The following is a 10,322-nucleotide window of genomic DNA, read 5'->3' as shown; positions in this document are numbered from 1 at the left end:
ATGTGTCTAATGGTGGTGGAGTGAGAGGATTTGTTGAGTGATTTAGGGCTTTTATAAGCTTTTGCATTACTTGTGTAACAAGTAAGTGGCTCATGAAATGATGACTTCTAACTTTATTGATATGATGTAATTTCCCAATAAACTTCGTTTCCGAACATTTTCGGATAATTTTTTCCGGAAATATACAATCTCCCGATTTAGGACATTTGCCCGAAACGTCGAAACTTGAATTTCGAGGTGAAAAATATCTAGAGATGAGTTACGGATAACATTGGTGTCTATTTTTACTAGAAATAATATTTCAAAGTCAATGGTGAAATCCGAATTCGATTCCGAGTTATGGAACTCAAAAACGGGGCGAAAACTCGATAAAACGACTTGAAATCGTCTCAGAAACTTTTATTCTCCAAAAATCTGGAAAACTTAGGGAAAGCAAGAAAATCATAATACAAGACTAAAAATCAACTGAGGTTTAGCCTAAAACATTACTGGTTAATTTCTATAATTAATTCATTAATACTAATTACTTAATTAAAATTGCTCTGAAAAAACGCGGTGTTACACTTCACCTCTTCCCAAGTGTCAACAGTTCAGCACCACACTTACCCCTCTCCGTCTAAAACTAGTCCCACCACACCATGGCATATTCCTTGAATTCCAAGGATGCCACTTTGACTTTCTTCTCCTCACCTTGATTATGGCAGTCAAATACTTGTTCCAACTTCAGTTCCAATTCTAGGTACACCTTGGGAGTGTTCATCTCCATGAATGTACGAACATTGATTTTGACTCCATCCAGCCTCCCCTCAGGTCTCATCTCCCTTCACCCACCATCTTCCCCATGCCACCTTTCTCTCCGCCTCCATCTTCTTTCCGACTCAGCATCACTTGAGTCACTACTTTGCCTCCTTTGATTTGTTTACACCCTCAATTCCTCCATCAACCTTGAAGGTTTCGGTACTGATCATGTATGTCATGTAGTGTTTTTATAAAGGTCGTCCTTGGTGACATAGTTTGACTCCTTTCAGGACTAGATGTTTTCTTACTTTCTCTAAATTATGTTTAATGTGTATCACTCTATCACTTTTCTCTCAAGTTCCCATTTCATTCTTGATTGAATCAAGTTAACCAATAATTTATTCCAAAATGGCGAAACCCACAAACTTACCAAAACATTTAGGATGGATTTTGTATGTATTTGGTTGATCGTTCTTACCAAAGTTAACCAATAATTGTTTTATTGATCATTCTTGCTTGTAAGACTTTTTTAATTTTTGGATGGATTTTGTATGTATTTGGTTTCGGTTTTGTGAATGAAATGTCTGGAATGGAATGAGTTTGGGTAGGTTGTGTATGGGTGAATTGTGTTTGATAAAAGAAGATGGATAGACAATGAAAGGATGAAGGCGCCATAAGCTTGGTGCTTGATAAGCCAATGGAGTTCACCACAAGGAAGGATCCTTGATAAGAACGGGGCCTTGGTTCAACCAAGAAGCTAGGAGAAATTCTCAACTAGAAGGAAATAATTCCAATTAAAATTCAAGTAAAATTCTCAATGTCAAGTATGGCTTAAAAGTTTGTGTGGTTAGCCAAGTATGGCTCCATGTGCTAGTGGTTTGGCTCTTCAATTTTCAGCCAAGATACATGAAATGTCCAATTTTAATGTATTCTAGAAATAGCAAGTTTTTGTGCCCCTAAACTATTTCCTATTTGAGATTTTATCATGGCTCCCAATATGGAAGATATTTAAACCACCTAGCTTGTTGATTAGGCAAGTTTTTGAAAGTTGATTCGGTTGTTCCTTGAGTAAGTCAAGATATAATTTCCACCACCATTTGCCTTGTCTTCATTTTACGAGAGAAAAGAATTCATTCCATGGCCTAGGTTACATATATGGAAGGAAACCATTCCTCCTCATGGCTTGCCTTAATATGGCATGGTTTATTTTACCATATGGCTTTTCTGAAAAGAATCTCCTTGTCTTTGATGAGGGTTGCACGATTAGGCCTCACTTGTGGAAAGTTTCATTCATTCCTTATTTGAATATGGAAAAAAATCATCTTGCTTTGATGATGATTCACAACCTTGGCTTCTCATGGAATGTTTCAATTATACCAAATTTTTGAATTATTCCCCTATTCTTCACGCCTATCTCCAAATGGAAGAATTGGGCATTACTCAAAGATTGATCATTATGAACACCTAATTTTGTCCTATCCAAAAATATTTCAAAACCAATTTTTCCATAAATAACTTTTTTTGGTAACATAAATTAAAGATTGCAATATGGAAGATGCAAATCACATCATATCAAATAATTATTATATGAATTTGATTAGGTTGCATGAATTGCTCTAAATAGAATTAAATCTTTAAAAGATTCATTTTTTACTCAAATTTGATCAAGGGTGTAACTGAGGGATTGCAATCTCAAAATATGAAAATCAAGTAAATTGAATATCAAATTGATTGAGGTTGCACTTTTGAATAATATCCAAATAAAAATGTTCTTTGACATAACACATAAAATTTAATCTCAACTTTAATTTCAAAATTGGGTTTAAATGAATTACTAACATTTAATGGATTTTATTTCAATTCTCTCACAAAACATTGCTTCCAAAAATAAAGAAAATATTGAAATAAGTATTTATGAATGATGAATGACTCCATGATGAAGCCAGATTCAATCCACTTTCATTTTTATTTTTAAAGAAAATTTTAAAAATTGTTTTGAAGTGGCTTTTTTTTTATAAGCAAGAAACCAGAATAATACTCCTTCTTTGTAGCAGAGTTTTGGTTGCAATTTTTTCTTTCCAAACAAAGCTACACACTTTGGAAGGGCGGCAACCAATCCAAGCCTTGTCCAGAAGGAAAAAATAGTCAAAAGGGGCCAAATTAAGAGCAACCGTGTCGGCGGATTTAATATCAAAACTTTCTGGCATAGTTAGCCTCCAAGACCAAGTATCCAAACCACCTTCCTTAAAACCAACTTGAGAGATAGCAGATAAAAAATTTCGTTCTAACTCCTCCTCCCAAACAAAAAGAATTTTGCGCCAAACTACCTTCTAATTCCAAACACCGTTCAACAAAAAACCACAACTAGAAATCAAAGCATCTTTATTCAGAGCAATAGAGAAGAGACGAGGGAAACTATCAGCCAAAGTACCATTCCCAACCTACACATCAGTCCAAAAATTAGTACAAGCACCGTCACCAATACACTTGAAAACATTTTGGTGAAACCAATTTCTAGTTGGAACATCCCCTTTAAATGACTTAATGATCACTTATTAGCTAGAATCAAGTTTGAAAGGATCTATGATGACAAATATCATTAATTTTCATGTATATGGTAAAAGTAAGAAGAAATAATATTTTATATGAATACAAAAAATAAAGCAACACTTTTTAAGAATTATTTTTTCATCTGCTTTTTAAGTATTCTAGAGTCAAAAAAGTATTATTTCTATACTCAAGTGGGTTAAAATAATTTTAGATTTTTTAAGAAAATTTGTTTATGCATTTTCTTCCAAAAAAAAAATAACATTTTTAAGGGTCCTAAAATAAAAGAATATGGTAAATTCGAATTTTTAGTATTGATTATTTTTAAAATTTTGAATAGCAAATTATATACCACAATTAAATTTTTAATGGTAACTTGATTCTATGTCCCCTTAACTTTCTACTCACTTAAAAATTTGGAGATCCTCTCCGTATTAGCGCATATGTTAATTCATGGTATCATTAAATCAAACAAACCTAGAAAAAGCTGATGAAAAAATCTAAAAAAACTCTAGCAAAGAAAGATGTCTAGGGACTCGTGTTAATAGCCTCAAATTATAATCCCTTTTCGGCGCATCAACTGTACCCTTTGCAGTAGTCCTTTTCTATGGTTAACAGGGTTCCAAGCGGTCCACTCTGGTCAACCAATTGGAGGTAGCAGCCCAAATTCCATGATCCAAATCTCGTGTCCACAAGTGGGTAGCAACATTCATTCCATTCCATCCACGTACCCAGGTTTGCAGTTATTGTTTTCCCTTCTTCCTTTCTGTTTCATTTTATTTTCATTTCAAACTGTAACAATACCCCTCAAATAATTGAAGATGCCATGCCTTATTCATATCTATTCTTACTATTACAACACTATGTTAATAACATAATAATAACAAATCAATAAATTATTAATATATAAACAAAAAATTCTCTGTATTCTAATAAAAAAGTCAATAATATTATATCCATATATTACTTATTCCACATATAATAATAACGTAATGCACTATGATAAAAAAAATTCAATAACCTATTTGGACATAATTATGGATTTATATGTTTACATTGTGATTTCAACCAAATAACAAAAACTGAGTTTTTATAAACATATATATAAAAAAAATGGAATTAATCAAAGATAGAGGAGGGTCGTAGTAACATTTCTCGTCCTCAGATCATCTTCAAATGGTCGTGTTACGACACTTCTATTTATTCGATTAATTCCTAAATTAATAGTAAAAATATTTTTTGTTTAATCGACAACAATAAATATATATATATATATATATATATATATATATATATCAATAAAAGAACATTACTTCTAAATAAAAATATTATTTTCAAATGTCTCCTTAAGATGAGATGTGATGCGGATATTAGCTTCTGCTGCTTCGTCCTTCTTGAGACAGAATATTTACTATGTTCAATCCTCTTTAAGATGAGATACGGTGTGGAAGTTAGTTTCTGTTATTTCATCCTTCTTAAGAGGGATAAGTACAACTTAACTAATTTTTCTATAAATCAACATCACTTTTCTAGAACTACATAGTCTTCATTCCATAAAACATTTAGGGATACATAGGAGCAAGATTAATTCTTGTCATACACAAAAATAAAAAATAAATATTTTATTTTAAACAATTTAATTTTACATAAATCAAGAATATTTAATTCATGCAATTAGCTAGGGTACCGTTTTATTACGGGCGGATGAGGTGCTAATACTTTCCTCAATCTGTAATCGACTTCCGAACTCATAACACTAGTTGGAAAGACCATTTTATCATAATTTTGGCTTAAATTGAGTTTTCCACATTTTAACTGCAAAAGACGTGGTGACGACTCTAAGAGGTCGTGCAACTAAAAATCAGGATGTGATAGTTGGCGACTCTGCGAGAGACTTTTTTTAGATAGTCAAGCTCAATACCGCTATTTGCATGGATCCAAATACCCACAATTTTTTACCAAAAAAAAAACAAAATAAATAAATAATACACGCATCAATAACTTGAAAGATTTTAGACAAGGTAACAACATATTCTCTTGGTGTGTTTAGTATCACCATTGAAAGAGAATTGGTTTAGTAAAACCCTAGTTGTGGTTAGGTAAGTGTCTTCACGAGAGCAAGAGATCTTGGTTCGAGCGAAATAGAGGTCGGGGCTAGAGTCATGAAAGGTGTGAGTATCTGAGTAGGCGAGCTTAGTAGTCAAAACCAAAGTGAGAGATTCATCGGTTCGAAGAAAGGAGCGTCTTGTGTCTTGTATTGGAAGTTTGTTTGTAAAAGAACTCATAATTTCCATAGTGAAGAAAAATCTCCCAAGATAAGAAGGGGAGGTCTGAATATAGTTTGCAAGTGGATCCACAAACGAATCAGGATAAAAGATGTGTGTCGCGGTCCGATTTTCAGCTGCACAACTTTATTTAGAGACGCCACTACATTTTATAGTTAAAAATGTATAAAAATCTTTTAAGCCCAATTACCTTGGGCTTTTGAATTTTTGATATCTAGGTTCGGGAGTTAGTTACAAGGTAGGGAAGGTATTAGCACCCTACTCGCCCGCCTTAGGCGGTACCCTTCACTAAAATATATGATTTTATTATTATTATTATTATTATTATTATTATTATTATTTATTAAATTATCTGGTTAATTAATTAATTATTAAAAAGAACAACTTTATTTATTTTTATTGAGTTTATTTAAGAAAATATATTGTTTAGTCCAAAATGTTTGTTTTGCATGTTAATTTATTGGTGAAAAAAGAAATTATTTGGTTAAGTTTTGTCCCTTATTTAATTAAGAAAATAGAATTTAATCGATTTTGAGATTTAATCAGTTGAAAAGAAGCAGTGTAGCGCGACTTTTTGAAGATCATTTGAGAAGAAAGAGACCTCTGGGGCGACCTTATCTCCATCTTTGATTAATTCTCAAAATTATTTTATATTTCGAAAATTATTTACTATCATGTTTTATTTATATATAAAAAATGTTCAACTTTATTGAAAATAATGTTTGCTATTAACATTTTTTAGTAATGTGATTATGAAATTAGAAAGAAAAATAAAAAATAAAGTGTTTTACGAAAAACTGTTGTTACTTTATTGCTATTTATGTTGAATATTAGTTATTGATATTTATTAAAAAAAATACTATTTATTTGTGCAAAAAATATGTTTTTATTTCTGGATTAGTCTCTGTTAGATATTAAACAATCACATTTTTTACTTACTAAATGGTGTTGATTCTATAATATATAAGTAGACATATAATGCAAAAAAAGAAAGGAAAACAAACAAACTTGGGAGAGCTATGATCATGTGCAGGTGAGACCATGTAAACTTGTTGACATGTCACGTGCACATTGACTAGATGATGATGTAGCAAGGAGGAGGCCATGTGGCTGTCTGTGGTTAGATGGAGTGGAAGGATGCACATCTTCTAGTGTGCGCTCGCTTGCACATGATTTTGTGCCTCAAATGGGGCAGTGATCTGGTGTATTCATTTTCATTGAAACTAGATGTGTTTTTGCCCCTAATTGGTCAAGCCTATGGTCAACACAGGATGAGGATGAGTCCACAGATTGGACATCTGAGATACTATATGGGGAAGGTTGCATAGAGTTCCCAGTAGCATTGCACGCAGTGGATCACTCCCTGACCAATTCTCTCTCCTTTTTCACTGTTGTGTTTTTTGGCAGAATGATGATGTTTCTTTGTATGGAATCCCCCCATCTTCTTTGGTGAATAAGACACTCTATTATTAGACTATGACTTATCACATGTGCTTAATGAATAGAATATCTCTAATTAATTGATTAGAGGACTTTAAGGGAAATAAATCATATTTGCAACATAATCAAATTGATTTTAAATTGGCTTGATATGATCTGATTTGGTTTGCTTATTCTCATATTGCAACCTTAATTTACTAGATTTCAAATCTCTAAAGGTTTAATTTTTCATCGAATCAAATCTCTAAAGATTAATTATTATAATCAAAATTATTTGTGCAACATAATCAGATTGATATAAAATTTTCCTATCTTATTTTGATTTGCATATTTCCTAATTGCAATTTTAACTTTTTGATTGATTTGCAACCTTGATTTATTTGATTCCAAATATCTAAAGATTTAATTTTCTAATCAAATTGATTTGTGCAACACAATTAGATTAATATGAACTTTCTAATTTGATTTGATTTGCGTATTTCCATATCGCAATCTTGATTTGAATTTTGAATCCTTAGACATTTAGTTATTATCAAGGTGATTCATGCAACTTAATTAAATGGAAATGATGTGATTGAAATTACATATTTTTAAATCTTTAATTTATCCGACAATCCAATCAAATCTATAACTTATTCACTTTTTATTTTTATTTATTTATTATTTGTATTTCGAAAATGTTATTATTTTTGAATTTTTGGTTAACCAAATCATTTAGATTTAGGAACCTAAATTACTTTGATTTTTCTGTTATTTTTTGAATTTTGGTTAATCTAATCATTTAGATTTAGGAACCTAAATAATTATGATTTCGTTTTATTGTTTTGTTTTGTTCTTATTATTTTTTGTCCTTTTTTTTATTTAATAATTTCGGAAATGACTATAACAAAGTCCATAAAAATGGCTTTAATTATTATTATTTTTCTTTTAATATTTAAATAAAGTCATGTTATTATCTTTATTTAAAACGTTTGGGTCTTTTCTAGGCCGGACAAAAATGGACATTCACACTATGTCTCATTCTTCTCAACTTTTAACTCTTTACATTCATATCATTTTGAGTTAATTGCATATTCTGTTTTGTGCATTTACTGTTCTTAATCATCTAAAAGATTGTATATAAATTTAGTTGAATCTTGGTAATCTTGGAGATCAAAGAAAATAAGTTTTCATAGAACAAGAACTTAATAATCGATTAAGGTGTTTAGTTAATCAATTATCTGCAGAACTAGTTAATTGATTATAGCTTGTGTTAATCGATTAAACAGGGTGCGAATTTGTATAACCTATTTGTTTATCGAGTAACGATAATTGTGTACTATATCATCTATTCACCTCATGTAGGTGAGTTACAAAGCCCTGTGACTGTTCTAGTAGGAATCAACTAATTTTTCTCATTCCTCACCACAATCATTCCTCCCTTCTCTAGGACCACTTGAACCAGACTCACCCATGTGCTATTAGATAGAGGATAAATCATCCCCTCATCTAATAGTTTCATCACCTATTTTTTCACGACTTCCTTCATTGTCGGATTAAGACGTCTCTAAGATTGAGTCACTAGTCTATAATCTTGCTCCATATGAATTTTATGTATACAGTAGGAAGGACATATTCCATGTAAATCAGATAGTTTCCAACCTATAGCCCCTGCATTTTTATTCAACACATCAATCAGTTGTTTTTCTTCTTCAGATATTAATGTGCTGCTGATTATGACTGGTTTCTTTCCTCCATCTTCCAAAAACACATATTTAAGATGTGAAGGAAGAAGTTTCAGCTCCACCTTCGGAACCTCAATTTACTTCCCTTTGTCAAGCTCCTCGGTGTGGTTCTGACTAGATGCTACCTCTCGGGATGCATCCAACTCTGCCATACATATCTCAATCATCTTTTTCTCCTCTATATTGCTTCCATGAAATTCTCATCTCAAAGCCTTTTCCAATGGACTACTTCTACTCAATTGAATGTCATCAAGCATGTACAATTCTTCAATGACATTCACTCTAAAGAAGTGTTGCTTGTCCTTTGCATGTTGCATTGCCTCAAATACATTAAAGTTCACATCCTGATCTCATACCCTCACTTTCAGCTTACCATCATCCACATCAATGATCATCCGAGCAGTCTTCATGAAGAATCTTCCCATAATTAGAGGAACTTCAATATCCCTATCAATTACCTTCCCACTTCTAGTAGTGATAGATTTGCAGTGTTCTTTGGGTTTGGTTTGAGTATAGGTGGAAAATTGTTGACGATCTAAATGTTGTTATGCCATCTGTTTTGCCAATTGTCTCACCTGTGTCTCCAAATTTGTAATAGAAGCATCAATATTCTTCTGATTTGTGATGGAGACTTGCATAAATTTCTCCAAAGTTTCTTCAAGTTTTTTTGTCTCATGCAATAGTGAGTGTGTACCCTATTGATATGATAGTTGAAACGGTGGTTGCCTAGTAGATGGTCATGTTTCTTGCTTCCAGCCATAATTCTGGTTCTAATTTCCCCTCCGACCTTGCGAGAACTAATTGTTGTATGAAGAGTTGTTGGGGAAGTTTCCTTGACGAGGCTGATTATTCACATCTTGAACCTCTTCCTCTTGATTGTTGCTATGCATAGAGCAATGACCAGTTGTATGATCACCCCCACAAAATTCACAGTGTAACACTTGTTGATGAACTGAAGGAGTTTGTACCACATTTAACTGTTGAGATAACTTTGACATCTGTTTAGTGAGTGCCTCAATCTATTGTGTTAGAATCTTAGTCTGTGTAGAATAACTTCAGAAGTGTTCAAATCTAACACTCCTAGTTTTTGTATTGTCCTCTTGTTGTTTTGAGCTTGCCTATCTATTGAAGATAAAACAGTTAGAATCTGGGTGGCTTGCTCAGCATTAACAACCATCATAGTGCCACCTGTTGCGGCATCTAGTTTCATCTTTTTCAAACTATTGCAAAATATATTCATCTGGCCCACATCTTCAAATCCATGGTTGAGACATTTCTTCAAAAACATTTGGAAATGTTCCCAAGCCTCGTAGAATGCCTCTTCTGTATCTTTTATGAATGTTGAGATCTCAAACTTGGCGTGCACATATCTCGGTGAGATTTAAGCCATTCCCTAGCTTCACCAAGAAGAGAAAATGGAAAGTGCATCATATATGCAGCTTCCCTCTCATTGTCATTGTAACCCATGGTCGTCACCAACTCATAAAAATTATCCAGATGAGCATACAGATCTTCATAATTTTCCCCCGTAAACTAGTGAGCACTTACCAAATTCAGATATATGGGCTTCATCTTCATTGTCCTTTCG

Source organism: Lupinus angustifolius, chromosome LG13, assembly GCF_001865875.1.
Source record: "Lupinus angustifolius cultivar Tanjil chromosome LG13, LupAngTanjil_v1.0, whole genome shotgun sequence".
In the NCBI taxonomy this organism is placed as follows: domain Eukaryota; kingdom Viridiplantae; phylum Streptophyta; class Magnoliopsida; order Fabales; family Fabaceae; genus Lupinus; species Lupinus angustifolius.
Note: the sequence above shows the minus strand (reverse complement) of the source record.